This window comes from Callorhinus ursinus, unplaced genomic scaffold (genome assembly GCF_003265705.2).
Source record: "Callorhinus ursinus isolate GAN/ISIS: 27379988/994484 unplaced genomic scaffold, GSC_fseal_2.0 scaffold11, whole genome shotgun sequence".
NCBI classification, from domain to species: Eukaryota; Metazoa; Chordata; class Mammalia; order Carnivora; family Otariidae; genus Callorhinus; species Callorhinus ursinus.
In genome coordinates, this window is record NW_027397073.1 from 4,071,846 (window position 1) to 4,084,099 (window position 12,254).

Here is a 12,254-nt window from a genome sequence, read left to right on the forward strand (position 1 = left end):
GGTGTTGCTTCTAATAGAAATGGTTAGCATTTGTAGTTTTATAATTTAAAGACCACTTTACCTATATTATTCTATTTTAATATTATCAAAACCCTGAAACAGATAAATACTAAATTTTATAGCCCTATTTCATGTGATCAAAAAATTGGGCTCCCAGAGTACAGTCTGTGTGAGATCAGTTTATGAATAACTAGTGAGTGTCACATACCCAGGGTTCAAACATGAAAATGCTCAGGGTATCTTTAGGGCACAATATTCGGTGGCTGGTCCCTGCCATGACCTGTGATTCAGGAGGCTCAATGAAATGGTATCTTCGGTTCTGTTCTGCTCCCCATGGGGTCCAAACCTCTTTGAGAATGAACTGGATCTGGTTCTCAGGTAATAGTGGTAGAGGCTGAGTGCATTTATAGGGGATATGCCTAAGGAATTTGTGTGTATTCTTAAATGAGGAAGAATGTTGACTCTTATTTACTAATAAGATTAAGCACCAAAATGTCATATTTTTGAAGAGCAAGAAATTCTGTCATTAATCCCTTAAAAGGACACGTCTTTCTGCTGTATAAATTAAATCACCAAGGCTTGCGATGTGGATTTTCAGTATAGCTTCCAGTGCAACCTTAACATCATTATTGTGATACTATATATATATAAATATGTGATACTATATTTATATATATATATATAAAATAAACACTGCTTTTTATAGCTTCAGGAGTATAAATTTAGGCACTAATAAATTTGCCATTTTTTAAATGGCTGTTTTCAAATCACTGTCATTATATAGCATATCCCTGATCAAGATGAAAATAAGGAGCTGTTCGTTCTGAAAGTGTATATGTGGTCCTGTTAATTTTCTCTTGTTTCTGGTGGTGCTTTCTATTTCATCATCAGTCCCTTAAAAGGCATCTTCATTTCCTCAGAGAATGAGTTTTGCTGTGTTAACAAGTCTTTTATTGAAGTCATGAGATGCCACCAAATAGTGGTGACAGGAAGGTAAGATGATGCTGTACTTACAGCATAGGGACCAAAGGCAAATCAACCCCAAGATGGGACACTTTGGCATGAAAATTATTTTGAGTTAAAAGTAATCAAAATCCAGCATATTCGGGAAAAGCTCTTTACCTACCCCTCAACTGTCAGTGGAACCTGGAAGAGAGTTATTAACAGAGATTCCTCTTTACCTAAGAAATCATCTGCATAACAGGGCAACCTTTGTTTTCTAAACATCTCTCATTTTCCTGCTAATGGTCTTCCTCCCCTTTGTGTGCACAGACCCCTACCCCTCTCCTTAGCTCAGGATATCATACAAGTCTTATGTTGCCTGTCTTTGGAATTTCCTGTTTGTGTGGATTCCCAGTAGGTACAAAATTAAATTTGATTTTCTCCTGTTAATCTATTTCATGTCAATCTGATTCTTAGTTCAGCTAGAAGAAACTTAAAAGACAGAGAAATATCTTTTCCTCCAACAACACCATGGCAAAGATATAAAGTGAGATACTTCCATCAAGCCAGATAATACTCATATGTGTAAGGGAGGAAAAATAATTTTCCCTCTACTTTTCTAGTTTCTTGGCTGAGACATCCCCCTTCACCCCGTAATAAAAGATAGACTAACGAGAGAAAAACAGGCAGAAGTTTAATAACATGCATACCTCCTGTACACATGGGAGAGCCCTGGGAAAACTGAGTAACTCCCCCAAGTGCTACAAGCCACCAACTTCATTACCATTTCCAGTTGAAGACAAAGGAAAGATGTTGAGGAATGGGGGGTGGGGTGGGAAGAGCCAATTATGGAGGTAATCAGGAAAAGCACAGTAGACAAGTGTAAAGCTGTTATGTGGATTTACGTCCTTGCCCTCCCCTCTGATAAGAGTTTCTAGAGATTTAGTTATCCTCTTCCTGGTACAGAGAGGGAAACACCCTTACAAATAGCGATTTCCCTTATAAATGTAACTTTTCCTCACAAACGGGCAACTTCTATTGTGTCTGCAGCCTTTCAAAAATAATCAGCTTAAGATAATCAATATGCCAGAGGTATATTTTGGGGCAATATGTTTTTCTCCCCTTCAAAGGTTTATACATTTCTACAGACAGGTATCTTTTAAGTTTGAGAAAAGCCTTATATACTATATGCTTACACTAATATTTATATAAGTATACATACAAACATATATAACATATATATATATGTATATGCACTTTTATTAGTCTATGTAATATTGTGATTTGGTCACAATATGGTCATTTGGTCACTCAGATGACCAAAATATATTTCTTATATATATTTGGTTTTCCTTCAGTTTCTGGTTGATAGCTCCTAAAGTTCTTGGAACACCTGAGCCACAAGAGCAATGGAAACATCTTTGACATAGTATTTGGTCTCTTGTCCTCAGTTACTGAAATTCCTCCAAAGTCATAAAGGTGAAATGAGGGTCTTTTTATTCGTAACAAGCTCCTTTCCTCCACAACTGGGTTTTTGTTAATGTTACCTTAACTTCTGGAAAGCACCTTTGGATGGGGACTGGTTGCCAAGGGAACCAACTGTGAATGGAGGGTTGGAAATTTCAGTCCCACCCTTTGACCTCCAAGAAGGGGAGAGAGGCTAAAGGTTGAATTAATCACCAAAGGCCAATGATTAATCAATCATGCCCATTTAATGAAGCCTCTGTAAAATTCCAAAAAAATGGGGTTCGGAGAGCTCCTGGGTTGGGGAGCACATGTTGGTGCTGAAAGAGAGGTGCACCTGGAGAAGGTGTGGAAACTTCACACTCTTTCCCCATTTCTTGCCCTGTGCATGTCTTTCATCTGTGTTCCTGAGTTAAATATCTTTTTGTAATAAACTAGTAATTTGGCAAGTAAAATATTCCTCTGAGTTCTGTGAGCCACTCCAACAAATTAATCAAAATGGAGGAGGGGGTCATGGGAACCTCTGATTTTATAGCCAGTCAGACAGAAGTACAGGTAACAACCTGAACTTGCAACTGACATCTGAACAGTGTTGGGAGGGCAGTCTTGTGGGTCTGAGCCCTTAACCTATGGGATCGGATGCTATCTCGGGGTAGATAGTGTCAGAATTGAGTTAAATTGTAGGGCATCCGGCTGGATCACAGACAATTGTTGGTGTGGAGAAACCCCCTCCCCTACATTGGAAATTGGTTAGCTGAACACCTTTTAATAAGTATACAGTACAAGTATATATATATACCATATTTGTATATACTTATACCTAATATATAATACTAGAATACTCATATATGTAAGTATATAATATACTACATATATAATGCATACTCATATATATTATATTCTTTATATATATACTTACACTATATAATATTACTTATAGGATAATTAAATGGATGGAATTTGAAATCAATTAATTAATCTTTAGTCTAGGCCTTTCTATATCAAGGTCTTCTAATAGAAACTTCATTTAAACCATTTTCCTCCATAGATCTTGAAGACCTAACCCAAAGCACTTCCAAAATTTAATGTATCCAGTAATATCATTTCTCCTCTCCCTTTATAATATTTGCTCTTCAGAGTCCTTTGGAAAATGTCATAAGAGAATTTTACCTACTCTATTTCTTGTCTTTCATTTCATTGATTCTCTCTCTGAAGTCAGGTAAGTGCATAATAATATCAGAAGAATGCAATTTTTTCAGCTTTTACAGCTAATATAATGGTATTTTCTAGAAGATGCCTCAATGCACATTTCAGAGCATTCACATTTTTTTCCAAAAGCAAGTTCTTAAATACTGCTCATATGTTGTTTGTGAGTTTCTTGGACACAATTTAGAGTTAAAAGAAAGGAACTCCCATGATGAACACAGATAAGAGGCTTCTATAACCCACTGCACATTTACAGCCTGGAGTCCTGGCACTATGATGTGGCATAAATAAGGCACTCCTTTTCATTTTTCTTTGTTCTTATTCTTGTTCTTATTATTGTTATTCTGTAAAATGAAAGTAAATGTGGGGAGGGAGGTCAGGGTAAAGTAAGCAAGGAAGAGAGGTGGAGAGGCTGAATTGCACTCTGGAGGCAGGAGACCTGGGTTGTATCCCAGTTCTGCCACCTATTCACTGTGTGGGCACAAGCAAGTCACGTGACAGCCTCAGCTTCTGCTACCTGGTCTCTGAATTGGTGGTAATATTGGTACCAACCGCCCAGGGAATTAGTGAGCATGAATGCTAATATGTTTACAGCGCCTAGAGCAGTGCCTGGCACCCAGGGAACATTATATAAATGTTAGTTATTGCTATTGTTTTTCTTATGGTATCTAAGGGAGCTATAATGAATAACTTAAAGAAAAAATTAAATGCATTACAAATCAAAACTCAGTTTTCCTTCTAATCATTGCTAAGAGGGACAGCATATACTGAGTGCAGTGTGGAGAGAGGAAGTTCCCTCCTCTCTGACTGTTGTCTTGTAGACAGAGAACCTCACTGAAACCAGTTGAGCCACAGCTGATTGCCAACAGCATCCTCCAAAGCAGGACATAATGCTAGACTGACATTGTCTTGGCCCTCTGGTTGAGACCTAATAAGCATCCAGTTCTGTTTCAGTTCAGTTCTTAAGCTATCGATTCTAACCACTGGTTTGGAAAACAAAACCCACCTCATGAAGAGCTGAGTGTGTGTAATGTTTATTGAAGGGAGAAACGACAGGCCACAGAACTCTAATCTATAAACTATAAATCCGCTAAGATTACATAAACCAGTTGCCCCTAACAGAGATGTTCAAGAGGATATGCAGGGAATGTGACCTTTCAAGGAAGGCAGTTACGTGAAAGGTTCTATTGAACCAAGGGAAATATGTACTTCTCACATTATTAGAGAAATAAAATCTTTTCCATCCCTAAAGAAAACCCCAGGAAGAGATTCAAGTTTTTGAAGTCTGTGAGGGAAGGGAATTCCCTTGCAGGGACTGAGGAGGTTTGCTTAGTGAGCATGGGGATAAAATGTGCTCATCCGGAATGACCATGAATGAATCCCACACTATTATATGGTCATATAATTTATTGTCTACTCGGGGTCATTTTTGAGCAAAAGGGGCATTAATAATGGTTGTTCCGGGACAAGTTCTATAAACTGGGACAGTGCAGGCAAACCAGAGGGGATCTGTATGTTAAAAAAAGAAATCTAGTGTGGCAAATGCTGGGCAAAATCCCACTTAACTATTAAATACCTGGAATCAGTCCAGATGAGTCTCAAATGCCGGAACCTTCCAGAACCAGGGATGGGCATAGGGATTCTCTTTGGTCTACTAAGTAACTAATTGAAGGAGAAGCAACTACATAAACAGGATGTTATGTTTCTGGTTCCCTCTCTGGTGATTTCTCGTTTGGTAGATGACTCACTTGAGTGTGGGAGTCTGTGAAACAGTATTGAGTAGTAATAGAAGAGTATTAAGTTTATATAGCTTATTGTATTCTTAAAAAAACTAGCAGTACGATTGTAAAGAGCATATAGAGCAAGCTTTAATTCCTTAATTCCCTCCATTTATTGAACAGCCTTGGGCATTGATCAGGTACTTCCCCAAGTTTGTCAGAATTGCCTGTGTTCCTCCTTCTCAGAATTGTGGGAAATAGCAGTAAAAATGTTTTGTACTTAGGAGGGAAAGACAAAAATATACAACTCACAGGAGATTTTCAGCCAGATCTTCATATATGAATGGAAGAGGACTGAGGGGGACAAAGGGTGTTAAAAATCTTCATGCCGTTGAATTTTCATTTAATGCATCATGGTTGCCTCCAATCCAGAATGGGACGGTGTTGAATGTATTCTGCTGGTTTCCATTTTTGCTGCTCTTGAAAGCAGACTCGGGCTCATTATTTTACTTATTATGACATTAAAAGGTACAGTTCCTTCTATGTTCTCAAGGAGTCAAAGCTTTAATTTCCTTTAAGATGGAGCTAATTATTTTGGAAGTTTTCCATTCCAATTATTTTAAAAAGGTTGATCCTTTAAGACTTGCAAGGTGTGGTTAAGGAACAAAAAGCAAAATGAGAAGTGAGATGCAATCCAAGCCAAGAGACGAGTTTTGCCTTTCTAGCCAAGTGTCTAACATGTCACAAGCACTTGATAAATAATACTATTATTATTTTTACTGGGATTATTGTTTTTAGTTGTTTCAACTATCTCAGGAAGGCCCATGGCTGTTTGTATGTGAATAATTCCAAATTTATTTCTCTGGTCCTGATTGCCCCGAGCTCCAAACTTGTATAGCAAACTGTTCACTCGACATCTCATGTACATGCTTGAAAAAATGTCTCACATTCGATAGAACCACAGCAGACCCCGGATTTTCATCTCCTAACTGTCCTGTCTCTGGTCTTCATCCCTTTACTCATTTTTTTTCCTGAAATATTTATTGAGCATCTACTATGTGCCACATGACCGATATGGACACTGTTGATGCGGCCGTGGTCCACACAGACAAAAACATTGGCTTTAATGGAGTTTGCTTACTATTGCAGGAAATGACCACGGAAATGAATAAATATGTACTATAATGCCAAAGGGTAATAATTATTCTGAAGAAAAATGAAACCACATTAAAGTTCTTAGAACAGCATCTATGTAAGCATTTGATATTATAATATGGAAATCTCTCTTTCTTAAATTCTCCCATAACTCAGAGCAAAAATAATCCAAAGGCTTTATGGTTTTATAAAGTTTGGTCTCTAGTTTTATCTCACTTTATGATTCCCTGTGCTCAATGTGTTTAAGCCACCTTTTTTTACCCTATTCCCTGATTTTTCCAAACCTTTTCACACCTCCCCTTTCCTCCAAGCTCCGCTGCCTGCAGTAATGCTCTACATGTTTTCCCATGCTTGTTTCCTTTTGTTCTCAGGTCTTGGCTCCAGTGCCACCTGCAGAGAGAAGCATTCCTGACATCCTTGCTAAATTCGCCCATACCCATCACTCCAACATGCTGTGTCATGTCATGCTTCAGAGCACCTGTCTTCTTGTTTACTTGTTTACAGAATGCTTCCTCCCCCAGGATGTAGGCGCATGAACCTGCAGAACTCTGTGCTTCTCCAGGGCTGTGTCATTACTGGTTAGAAAAGTCTGACACAGAGCAGGGGATCACCAAATATGCGTTACATGAATGAATATATTGTGCCTTTGAAAACTTTGGGTGAAATTTGAAAAAGTAACAACTCAAGTCCTTTCTAAGGCCCAACCCAGTGGAATATTATTGCTCATTTGTTAGAAAACATTGACTAGTTTATGGCTCATTGCAGTAGACTATTGTCAAAAAAGTGCAGTGAGGTTGAAATCGGGGAAGGCTTCGAGGGCATCTTTAGGGAATGATTCCAATGGTTAAGACATGGCTATTCGTGTGTCATCCGACAGGCTTGGCACCTGGAGCCCGGCACTGTGAGATGCTGAGCTAAAGCAAGTCTAATTTGCTGGTTGTATTGTGTTGTCAAAATCAGACAGTGTGCAAGCACACGTCTTTAGTATGTTGCAGTATTTTCTTTTCAGATGAAAACACGAAAAGACAGGTTGGACATCAAATCTTATGAGAAAGGAAACGGGGGGAACAATTTCTCAGAAAAATTTTTTTTTTTGGATAAAGATCTTTGTGTAGAAAAATTATGCCATTGTCAGATAAGTGCCACTGGTTGTCTCTACAAATGTATTTTATGTATTAATTTGAATTTTTGAAGGTACTAGAAATGTCTGTGCCCCCAATTCTACTTTACCAACACATCCAACAATATAGAGGAGGGCTGTGGTGTCTAAATCAGATGGGTCAATGATCCTTCAGAGTTTTAGACCCTCAAAGCCATGGAAAAATCATTTAAATCTTTGTGAGACAATTCATTTCATGTGTCTGCTTCCTAAATCAGCCCCAAGTTTGCCCTTCAAAGGACATATGTCCCCTGCCGTGGGGATTGTAAATTGTGATATGATATTTATGGGAGCCGAGGCTTTCTCCAAGTGAAGACATGAAGCATGTCCTGAGTTCCTGATGTTTGTGGTGCTTTGGACGCCCCACATGGTTATGTACAGATGTGCTGTGTGGCCTGCCTTGCGAGGAAGCCTGGCTCTGGGCTCCAGGCATCTTGCCAGAACATTCTGCGCCTGGGAATGAAGGAGCGGGGAAGAGCCAGAGTGAGTGCTAATATCTTCTGATGTAGGTGAGACCTCGTTTGTTCTTCTAAGTACTGTTTAACATCCCATGAGGCTTCCTTGACTCCTTGCCTGCAGGATAAGTAGACTCATCTCTGTTAAACCATGGCAACTCACTGGGTCACAGTTCAAGCTTGGTCATTTGGAATGCATTCCAAAACAGCTGTCCTCACAGGAAACCTCTAGAACTGTGGATCATTTGTATAACAAGTCTTGAACTTTCAGGAAAATGGGACACCTTCCCCCTTTCCCTGTTGGCAATTTTCCTATTTATATGGTTTGGATATTTTTTACCGCCACTTGGTGATAGCTGCTATCAAGATCTTCTTGCTCCACAGGCTAGCCTTGGTCTAAGGTCAACTAGACGCCTTGGGTGGACATGTCTCATCCATCCGTCCAGCAGCACCATGGCCCTGTGAAGCCTCTGGACCACAGAGCAGACCCCTTCTCAACCTCCATTGCCCCTTTCCATGATAAGTGACCTCTGATTTCAAAGGGCATGTATTCTGATTAAACCAGGTTTCGTTGGGTCCTGAATATAACTTGCATTTGGACTGTTGGGTGGGGGTTTGGTCACTCACTGTGCTTTACCTTTAGATCCTGTGACACCCTGTCTCCCATGGAGGGTTGGCCTATCACTGTTCAGATGTTCCCCCATTTATGCACGATCTGATTGGCTTTAACTGAAAAAGGGTTGCAACCATTGCTGAATCCCTGGCACCTAAAAGGACATGGAATTGTTCAGTAAGTGTTGTTGAATAGATTGATTTTTGTCTCCCTCACTTGTACTTCACAGGGCTTGGCTTATTCTGCGCTCCAGGCTTTGCATTGTTACTGATCTCTGGCCAGGACTCCCACACTGACATATCTTCTCTCCTTTATCTCCTGTTCTGTCTTGCTTCTCTGGCTCTGGCTTCAGCAGCTACAATCTGCTGTCACCTTCTTCTGGGTACTCACAATAAAAGTAGATTTTGTGTAATTTAATTAATCAATTTATTTTATTTAATCCAGAGTGTTAAACCAGATTCTAGTAGGAAGTTCAGTCTTATTGATGGAGACCCTATTTTCCCTTTTGAGATTAAAATACATATGGTAACCATTTTTCACTATCAGGTGAAAATGAAAAAGAAGTCCTCCTACTTTAAATAATTAGAATATAAAACAGTATAATTTCAGAAGCATTAAGACATTATTAATAAATATTAATATTCTTTTATAATTCACTCCTTCTCTGTGGATGAACATTGGTTGAGTTGATGACTTTAAATATAGACAAGATAGAAAGGTTACTAATCTAAAAATCCAAAATGGGCAAAACAAAGAAGAAAATTATAAATTGGTTAATATATTTTTGTTATAATTCTTGAAAGGAAGTGCTTAATACCTATTGCCCAATTTCTATTAAAGAAGATTTTAATATGAACTTTAAGCTTCATTTTAAGTTTCTATAATAATCTACTTCTACCAATTTTTAAATTTAAAAATTAGAACTACAGTTTTTGCTATGTAAGATTTATATGCCTGGAAATTGCATTATAATTTTGAAGGTGTAAATGGTTAAAAGTGGCTTAAAATAGCATAAACGAAACAGTCCTCAGAATCTATGCTTTGTTGAAGAGACATTCTTAAAACTAGATGGGGCCATAGATTTATATGTCTATAGGGGTTTGGCAAGGACATAAACTGGAACCTAAATTCTTGGCCATCAGTGTTCAATATTGGGCCTCCGGGACTGGTAAGGACTGCGGGAGACTACAAAATGAGTAATTTGCCTAAGAGCATTCAAATTGAAAAAATTACAAAACAAACACCTGTGGTTCTGGCTAAACAAACATATATGAAAGAGGGAGAAGACCAGCAGGTCACCAGTTTGCAAAAACTGCAAAAATGTGATTGTATTTTTGAACCCACAAATAGTACACAGTTAGAAGGTAAATACATAAGACAAATTCTATCTAAAGCAATATTTTAAATACCGAAGTTGACATGGTAATCAAATGATCATTGCATATCATTGTTCCCTTGATAAATAGCTCAGAGTAGAGTCCTGATCATGTGCACGATCATGAAACTCAGTTTCATTCTGTAGACTGTGTCAGGTGCCCTATTCTGGAGTGAGAATGAGTACAAGCATCCTCAGTGTGTGAACAGGTCCTACCCATGAGCTGCGTGAGGGGAGTCCTCACTCTGTAAGCCTCACAGTACGTCAAAGGGGTGTGTATATTCTAGGGAAAGACACACTCTGCACTCCTTTCCCCCTGCCCTTCCTAAGGAGTAGGATTCTGGGGAGAGTTTAACTCTGATTTTATGTATATTAGCATATTATCAATATTTGTAGGAATAATGAGGATATTTTACCTTTATTTGTGCAGCAAACAAAAATAATTACATTAGTTCTGCAGAGCTAAAGGGTAGTTTGAAAATGTGTGTGCGTGCATGTGTATGTATGTATGTGTAGAGAAAGAGAGGGAGAGAGGTTGATTTGAACTTAATGTTAATATTTGCCTAGGATAGAAATATTACATTTCAGAGAAAATTTGGTGGGAAGCAATAATGGCTTAAAAAAATCTTATAAAATACTTAGTGTATAAATAAATAATTTACTGCTAACACCAGCTTTCATATGATCAGAATTTTCTCCGGTGTCTCTCAGAGCATAATAGTTCTTTAAGTATTGGGCAAATGATTCATTAGAAATACACCTTTTTATGTTAAAAATAATCAAGCATCTATTTATTGCCTCCATTTTCCAGAGTTAGTTACAAGAAAAGTTGGCTGAATAGCAGAGTGACGTTCCAATTGTTAAAGGGTAATATGGAATAATTATGTGAATTTTAGGACTGTCTTATACATGCAGATGGGAGAGAGAGATTAGAAGCATGTGTTGATGCAAAATCCACAGCAGAGTTTGTGCTGCTTCCATGGAAGACATGGAAGAGGAAGTTTCTTTCCATGGCTTTTGGGGGGTAGGGACCCCTCCTCCAGTTGCTGTCAGAAGGAGCAGCTCACCCCCACTGCAGGGCCCAGGCCCCAGCTGCTTCCAAGGCAGCAGCTGGCTCTCTGTTTCCAGACCTTCTGTCCATGGCTAAGCCCCAGGGCAAGATTAATAGTAAGGTCAGTAAATCATTTCATATATATCTAAACTCTGGGCTCGAATCAGAGCCCGGGTGGATTCTTCTGAGTAGTAGGCCGGCTTCTCCATGGCTCCATTTCCTAGGCTGCAAAATGGGAGAAATCAGAATTTGGTTGTTGTGAGGATTCACTGTGTGAACTAAAGGGAGCACGGAGAGTAGTCACTCATGAAATATCAGCCATATCTCTGTACTTCATCTACCAGAAGCACCTCTCACTAGCACACGGTGACCACAAAACTAGGAAGAGATTCAAACAACTCCACAGCAACGAGACAAGCAGGGCATCATCCTGCATCTTCCAAAGCTTTGGCCAGTTCAAGAACTGAGCTACCTTATGTTTACAGCTCTAGTAATGTGTTTATTTGGCTTAGAATCCACAAATCCTGCTGATTTGGATAGCATGGGACTAGCTCAATAGATGTCAATGAGCAGCTCCCACATCCTCTCCTCTCATGAGTTTCTCTGGGGTTCCTTTCACTCTTTACTGGGGCCACTGAATTTTTCCTGCACATCTGATTTCTTCTTGGAATCAAAGGCAATGCTAGGGGACAAGGTTCTGAGCCATCTTGCTCTTTCAGTAAAAATGACGAGGTGACTTTTAACACACTGCAAAGGCAACCTGGGTGGAAGGATTGTGCTGTGTTTGCTTAATGATACTCAGGAGAAGACATGATGTGCACGGGCTGGCTCCAGCTCCATTCCAAAAGGGAGGATTGGCCTCCAATGTCATCCCTTCGGTGGCCTAAAAGGAGAGCTTCACTAAAATGGCAACCTGTAGCTGTGCGGCAGATCTTGATAGTAGGGGAAGGGGGTTGAGACCTGGTGTGGTGTTGGCTGGGGCCAAGGGCAAGAAGCTGCTGCCTTTTGTAGCATTTTCTGAAGGAGGAATGAAGGCTCTTGTTTTTACCTAGTGCGTGTCCTGAGTCATGTGTGTGGGAAGGAGAAATGCTTGGCAGGGTGCTCACGATCGGTGTA